Raw genomic sequence first — 8,962 nt, forward strand, 5'->3', positions numbered from 1 at the left:
ACTTATGTCACGCTTTAGGCTATATATTTTCACGCCGTTAAACTTAGGGGTAAATATTTTGGATAAAAACCCTAATGTGGGAAAGAGACCATAAGCTATTGCCAACATCAAGGAAGCAAGGTTGCCATGGTTTGACGTCATTTCATTTTGACATTTGTAGTTGATAATTTAAGATATGTGAACAATAAAATGATTTTTTTATAATTTCATGCGAATAAAGTCGCATGGGAACAGCTAGTTTAGTTTATAAAAATAACTATAAGCGGAAACGTCCAAATTAATTTCTAATTTATCATCAATTCTTTTTCTTTATTTAAGACTACCTGAATTTCGTCTTACGCCCCGGGGATAGAAATACTGAAGATACGGGTCCGGAGTAATCAGATTGTTCAAATATTTATTCAGAGCAGTACAAGTTATATTCTATTTATAAAATGGAGAAAAATTGTAATGAAGTATAAAATGTATAGCTCAATATTCAAGTCAATTTCGTAGAATAAACAATATATCATTAAATCACAATAAACTATTTAACTACGCCGTAGTTATTAACTCCAAAAATCAAACAAAAAAATGGGACCCACCTACAAGCCCTACCTTTCAGATAAAAAAGAATTGTCAAAATCGGTCCACTAGCGGCGGAGTTATGCCGTAACATACATAAAAAAACATACAGACGAATTGAGTACCTCCTTTTTTTGGGAAGTCGGACAAAAATAGACGTAAAATACTATGCATTATAACAAGACTTTTATCTTATCTAGAGATCAGTATGGTCAACTCAGCAAACTATGTTAGTATAGGAGGCGTAGATTTTGACTTTTTACTTCTTTCGTAACTTTCCTTCTTTAATCTTTCAGGTTTTAGTCAACTGTATTCCAGAATACAATAGTCAAGTTCTAAAGATATGTAAAAACACAAGAATGAGTCGCTGTATAATGCAGAATAAATCATCTCACGTAAAAGAGTCGACTTTTCGTTCGTACTCGAAATGAAATGATTCGGAACTGGACGGGAAATGAAACACTCGCAGACACAACGAGCAATATTTCAAATATTTATGTCACTCTTTGATCACTTGAAGATATTTTTATGCAACGACCCATTTCTGGAGCATTATCGAGTAGGCGAGATTGATTTTTTAGTTACGCGATAGATGAAATATTCTTTGAATCGATTACGGAATGAAGCTGATAAAATTCTTGATAACTTTAAAGACTTCTAAGGATTTTTGTTTAATTTCAGTAAGTTTTTAAGTTCTAATAGTTTTGCAAAAGTCCGTCTACTAAGTATATTAAATGCGTAATACTTTTTTAAACTTTTTTTTAGAATACGTATTTCGTAATCGTGACCCGCAATTTGTATTCAACAATAAATCTACGATTCCTCGAAACTTGTCGCCCATACCAGTTATCGTGAACGTATTGCGTAAGTTCTACACTTTTCTGTTTCGTGAACTGACTTCCATGGAAAGTAAAAAAATATTTCTTCATAATTTTGTAATTACTTTATAATTATTACGCAGTATACCAAGAATATGTAGGCTCTAAAACCTTTGCTATTGTACGATCACGTTTTACAGCCGCAGCCTCCAGAAAGCAAGTTGCCCTAATGATCGCCGAACTAAGAAAGAAAATAGAAATATCCCACTTTAAAATCAATCCATTGAATTGTCAATATTAAAGTTTTTTTTAGAAATAACGTATAGATGGTGAGTAAATCTTCACTAAAATGATTGGGTACGGCTGAACTTGCCTAGTTATAGTGTTTCTAAATAATTTAGATTAGTTTGACAATTCATTTCAAATTTAGTAGGGAGGGGTTGTGTGAAATCAGTCATGAATCTTATCGATTTTAAATTTTTATTTTTATTGAAGTTGGAATCGACAGATTTAGAGTAATAGCTTATAAAAGAAAAAAAAAACACTGTTTTCGCACATTAATAATGAGAGTAAATAAATGTCTATTACTACTACAGCCGTACATAATCGAATTAGATTTCGCTTTTATTTCTGTCTAAATTCTCTATACTGTAATCAATACTAGAATTGTCCTCTAAATTAGTTAATAAGAAAATAATAATTTTAGTTGAGTTTGTTAATTATTTAAACCGAAAATCGATAGTTCAAAATTATTCGCTATGTATCTATTGAGTATGGCATTTCACTTCATACAAATTGAATTCGGTACTTCATATGCGTCATTTATCATACTAATATAAATTATTTAGACACACTATAATTAATTCTTCAATGCATATTTTTGCTTTTACTGCAACAGATTCACAAATACAATAACGTATATAAAATCTATATAAGAAACTTGTAGAATATCGTGCAGTTATTATAAGAATACGATACATAAAAGTATAATTTAATTCACTTCCTATGCTCCTTAGCAATAAAATAGCAATTTTCTTATAAAGCAAAATAGTTGATTGTATTAAGATGAAGCCATTTATTATTTCACTTTGCGAGATGCTTTGTAGCGAAAGCAGACTGTACATAAATTTGAACGTGGCTTTGCATTTTAAAGCGGCGTCATCTCAGAGCTCTTGAAGAAAAATCAATCTCGAAACAAAAAATAAACATCTTATAGGTTATTTTTATTATAGGTTATTTATTATTATAGTTTCTATTATGATTTATTTTTATTTATTTAATATTGTACCGGATATGAGCAACGCAGATAACATAAAGAACTCTTGTTTTATTGTATTGAACTTTTAATTAAACTTTAATACGATAAGTTACGATATCAATTTACGACAGACAATAATCAGCGTATAATAAAGAACACAAATATTTAGATATCATAGCACCAATTTAATGCTCGTAAACATTTAGTTACCAAGTATCTTATCTTGTACTTCTGCATGACATTTCCTTGTCAATTTTCTGTAAACTCTGAACCGTATAAAATATTGCAAACATAACATGAAACATTTTTACGATGTCCGGGTAAATATTTAAGAAGGATGATTACTTTTACCATACCTTGGAATATTTGGCTTTCGGTTTTTTTTATACGGAATATTTAGCCTTCGGGCATCTCATTTTGGAATACGAATGATCAAAAATGGAACAAGAAAATTGTCATTCTAAGAGTACATTATGTGAATAAGAGCGTCGGTGGCTCAGTGGTTTAAACACTTGACTTGTAATCTACAGGACTTGGGTTCGGATCCCGCCGTACCAATGTGATTTTCGATTTTTTCTTATGTTCATAATTTACCCGACGTTCTTACGGTGAAGGAAAACATTGTGATGCAACCTACACATATTGTCAAAGAAATTCAAAGATGTGTGTGAAGTCAACCCGCACTGGGCAGCGTGGTTGACTATGGCCTAGTCACCCCTTATTAGGGTAGGCTCCGAGCCCCTTGGTAACATATAGTGAAGCTGGTGATGATTATGTGAATAAAAAATAATGCATTTTGTATTTCAAAATTTAACTACCAAATTAAAAATATAAAATTCTGTAAATCTTTTAACGAAACAACACAATAACAGAGTTCCTTAATATCTTCCTTATCAAAGAATTTATGAAATAATTTAATTTACTTTCGTAAACATAATTTAATCATAACTTATAATTGGATTTGTCAGAAAATGATAACATTTTCTTTTAAGACAAGAGGGAAATTTATTTCCTCGTTGAAGTCTGTTAATACTTAAGATACTTTTTTTAATTCTCGCTAACAAAGTATATTGTTTAAGTGAAAGATTTGCTATTAAAAAGTCTTAGCGTATTTTCTATATGAGAATTTCCCAAACAAAATGTCTATTTTCGTACTATTTTTCGTATTCGATTTTCTATTTTTTACGACTGAAACTGATTGATACTAGACTTCGCAATAAAATAAACGTTTTTATTTGCTTCTTAGTAAAATTGTAAACAAGTTCTCCTTACAACTCTGGAGGCACCCAATTCAAACATTTCAGTACAAAGATTTCACTTGTAAGTAAACTTAAAAAAAACATTACGAAAACTAAACAAATTGTCACCTCAAGCTGTCATCTTGTATCCTACGTCATTGTAGAGATCCGAGATCACGTGATAATGACAACATTCAGGGCCACGTCACGACCCTACTGCGGTCAACTGTACTGAACAAGATTCATTAGTTGTGTAAGTTATGTTGAAAGTTAAAATATGTTAGCATCAATAATTATGTATTCTAATTCTATGTTACCATTACTCGTATTCCAATGTGTGGAATGAAAAACGACTTGATAACACCTTAGAAATGTCTTAAATGTACACATATGAAAACGCATGATTTATTGTAACGTCGTCAACGAGGCACGATCGTCTTACACGGATGCGTGCTATTGTGTTTTTAAAAGTGAAAACTCTAAGTACAAGGGTATTGAAAAACCAAACACAATTTAATTTCACGCGAAGGAAGTCGTGAAAAAAAGCTAGTGATCACATAAATTAGACGCGAGGCAAAAGTTATCGAAACAAAAGTCACTCGGAGATGATCTGTCGCGTAGATAAGGCACGCTTCCCATCTCTTTCGCAAAACTTATAACATATACCAACGTATAAAATTGTCAAAGTAATATTTTGTATATTTGTATCCCGATCCCTCAGCTAAAAAACCGATTTTATAATAAACCATCTGTTCCCGTGCGGCTTCGTCCGCATGGAATAATAAAAACTTTATTTTAATGTTTAGATTTGTCTCAATTACGAATGTCAAAATTACCGTTACCGCAACCTTGCTTCCTTAGTATTGGCATCTTGTAGTTTATGGCCTCTTTCCCACATGGTCTTTTTCCAATTTATTTACCCCCTAAGTATAATAACTTAAAAATAAATAGCCTAGAACGTGTCGTAAGTTTTTAAAAAGAATTTTTCAAAATATGCTGTGATTGCTGACATCCTACGCCACAAAATAGTGTGTTTACGCTTTATCATATAAGTATAGAAGTATAGGTTAACATTTTACTATAATCAGGATGGTGTATTGATACAAACAGACAAACTAACAGCAAGCAATATCTTAAAATGATGATAATGTTAATTATTTTTCTCGTTTCGCGCATCCGAACGCGGCGCGGGTTCGTTCCCTTACATTAAGAGTGTAAAGATAAGCGGGAATCGGGCGAGGACACTGAAGCCAGTAAAACGCTATCACTGTTCTGCTTCGAGAATATTTGAATATTTAATTTAACGACCCTACACTTAAGTCCAGTAATTAAGCTTTTAAGCGAGAATTTTTTCGCAGTTACGTAAAATGATCTGTTATTTCGATTTTATTTGTAATGTACTGTTTAATTGTTTTTTACAGTTTTATTTAGCTTTTAGGTTTTAATTTTCAAAGAATTGTAATTATCATAAAAGTGAGTTCTGTAATAAGTTTTGAACATATTATGACGTTAAAAATAAACAAAAAAACATTTAGTTTATGTCGCAAAAAGTCCATGTTATATCAATTAATGTTTTCAGTAAAATAAAATAAATTACTATTTCTAAAGGTTCAGTATCATAAACTGTTGCCATGTAATATATTCTTGTCTTAAGTTTTATTATTTAACAATTACTACAGTTGCAAAGGAAAGCATTTTATGGTCCATATAAAATGCACACGTATTGTACCCAGGAATGCACTCGCCGGACCGCGGTCCATTAGGACCAGTAAATTACAACTAGATCATTGAAGCTCTAACATTATTCTAGATTATAGCATCCTAAACCTTTGACGATAAATTCTAAAGACTTTAATGCGTGTACTAAATCCTTAATAATATCAGGGAACTATATTTTATGTTAACAGCAATTAAAATCTCTAGAAATTAAAATTTTGTTTCAAATGTTTACACAATTGTTCGATAGATGGCGTTGTACGATAATTTAGCTTACGTATAAAATAAACCATAATTTTTTTGTACTATTTTATAAAAGTGTATAATAATGAATTTATAAAAAAAAAAACAATTTTCTTTGTCCCAACCTAGTTTAATGGCTTTAAGAATCACATATTGACGATTTTAATTTCGGACTTCTCTCGAGTTGTTTTATACTTTATTGTTGAAGAATTATTAAATCAGAGTATTGTAAATAACTTTAAAAAAGTTGTCATTTTGCTTACAAGCACTTTTAACTTTGTTGTAGAGCGTTAAACAAATTAATTATTCAAATAACCCAGATAACGTTTTAGTGTCCGCTTCAGTTTATGTTCTTGGTTATTTCTTGTCGTAACAAATTTAATGCATTAGAAAATTTCAGTGTGCGAATAAAACGTCTTACCACTGTATTGCATTAGTCAGAAATGTAGAAAATCAATAACTACACTTTCTATAGGGATTTTTTTAAAACAATGTGAAGAATGATATACTCATAGCCTAATGGTTTTTAGAGATTATCAAGCTAGCGATCCTTTGGTTCGATTCCCGGCGTAAGACTTTTATTGTGAACTATGTCCTAACATAAGCTTCTTGTCTGCTAATATTTTAAAATTAAAATAAACTACACAACCTATTGGTTAGCTAATTAATGTTATTTCATTAAGTAATTGTCTCTTTAATAGTTTTGAATTTAAGAAGTTTTAGGGCCTGTTTCAAATCCCATCTAATTGATTATTATCTGAAAATAATCCAACGTGTAAAATATGTGATGTGAAGGATTTTGTTTTCTTATCTAACAGTGTCGTAATTTTTACGCTATCTGAGGCTCTATCAGCCAGTAGTGGGACGGGCGTTATCATTAAACATTCACAATAACACTTTGTATACAAGGAATTATTAAAATTAAACGATGTAATTTGCATAGACTTTTAACGTTTATTTTAAGAAGGTTGAAACAATAAAGTGAAGGGCTCCGACAGGCTTCATGATGTGTCATAAACCATTAAAGGGATCGCGTAAACCGTCTCCAAAGTTATTAACTTTAGATTGCAATAAACTGAATAGCGCCATGCCTTACAGCGGCATTAGACATTATACAGTGTACGAAACAATTTCAATAACGCACAAGCCATTACAATCCTTATTGCTATGGTTTTTAGGCTAATATTCCTATCATTCGTTCGATAAAGGGTGTTGTGTTTATAGCAATGTTTAGTAGGATAATATCCCTTTTTATGATGTAAGAATGACAGGGCTTACGCATGGAGATATTTTAACTTTTTTCAGTCTTTAACAGTTTATGTGGTCATTTATGTTTGCTTGGTTTTGGATCATATTTTAAAGATTCTTTGTACTTTCGTTAATATAAGAAATGCATGCAAAATCTTATGATCTATCGGCATTCTTTGGTATATAACAATTCGCAATCCAGAACTCTTTGTTTTATCAGAACTAATTACTATTTTGTTAAGCAATAATTGGTTAATATACTTGTAAACTACCATTTATTAACCTGTAAGATTGTAGCCAAGTAAATGAAAATTATAACCTAAAAAATAAAGCCTAATGGAATATTGTCACTCAATCATAGCCGATATAATTTTGCTTTGAAATATAATTTGAAATCCGTTTAGTATCGCAGTGGGTTGCGGTAAACGTATCATATCCGAGCTTTCCTCAATACAGCTCAACTACAAACCAAAACTAATCCTTATTAATCGTATTGATAATTATGAAATGCATTCAGTGGTTTTTGTTCACAACGAAATTGATAAATACGATTTATATGTATGCTCCAAGTAACTTGTATACTCGTAACAGTTAATATCCACAAACACATATTGAGCTATTAAACTTCGTCAAATATAGATATACTAGCTTTCACCCGCGACTCCCTCTTCGTGGATTCAAAAAAAAACATAAGAAAGTACCCTACATGTTCTTCCAGACAATTCTCTACATCTATACCAAATTTCATCGAGATCCGTTCAGCAGTTTAGGCTACAAACTTTAAGAAACATCCGTCTGAACTTTCGCATTTATAATATTAATAAGATAAGATTAGCCAAAATACAACTAAATATATTAAAGTATTTTGTAACTAGCTGTTCCCATGCGACTTCATCCGGATAAAATTATAAAAAAAAACATTTTATTGTTCACATTTGTCAAATTATCAATTGCAAATGTCAACATGACATGATGTCAAACCATGGCAACCTTGCTTCCTTGATGTTGGCAACTTATGGTCTCTTTTCCACATTTGGGTTTTTATCCAATATATTTACCCCTAAGTTTAACGGCGTGAAAATATGTAGCCTAAAGCGTGACGTAAGTCTAGGTCTTTTTATTAAAGAAAGAGTTATTCGAAAATATGCTGTGATTACTGACATCTTAGGCAACAAAGAAGTGTGTGTTTACGCTTTATTATAATAGTATGGATCAACAAGGGAGTGACTGAGATGACGGATGATAGTTATTTGGAGGACGAAAACCCGGTGCGCCTAGAGTAGGATAAGGTAGGGGAGATGATGGTGATGATGACGTCACAAATTCACTACATAATTAGAAATCTGAGTTGTATTAAACATTGTACATATGTAACATTATGTAAATCTTACATTTAAAACTTTCAATCGATATTTAATTTAGTCGTAATCGATACCAACTCTAACTTCAAATCTGTATAAATGAGAAATCGATTACATCACGATGGTTAGAATCACTCGTTTAAAACCGATAATTATTATTGCACTCGCCTTTTCAGTAGTTAATGTAATTAAATTAAAGAAAGTGTTGTTAAAAGACTTTTTAAAAGGCGACTAATAAAGTAGTCAATGTTATGTAAACTCAACATTGGTACCCATTAAAAAAAAAGAAAAAACAATATAGTAATCAATCGTCTATTCTTCCTTTTGTAGTTTTCGAGCGGGCGCATATGTTGTCTAAATTATCACACAACTGTCGATTGTCGATTATTTCGCAGCCAATTCAACTGTTTAGTTGAAGAACTTTTACAGTGGTAGTGCCCGCTTTAACATCTTAGCACTGCAGGGCCGGCACGCCCGGTGTAATACCACGACCACATAGAAGACAGGCGTGAAATG

Source organism: Papilio polytes, unplaced genomic scaffold (assembly GCF_000836215.1).
Source record: "Papilio polytes unplaced genomic scaffold, Ppol_1.0 DF820622.1, whole genome shotgun sequence".
Lineage (NCBI taxonomy): Eukaryota > Metazoa > Arthropoda > Insecta > Lepidoptera > Papilionidae > Papilio > Papilio polytes.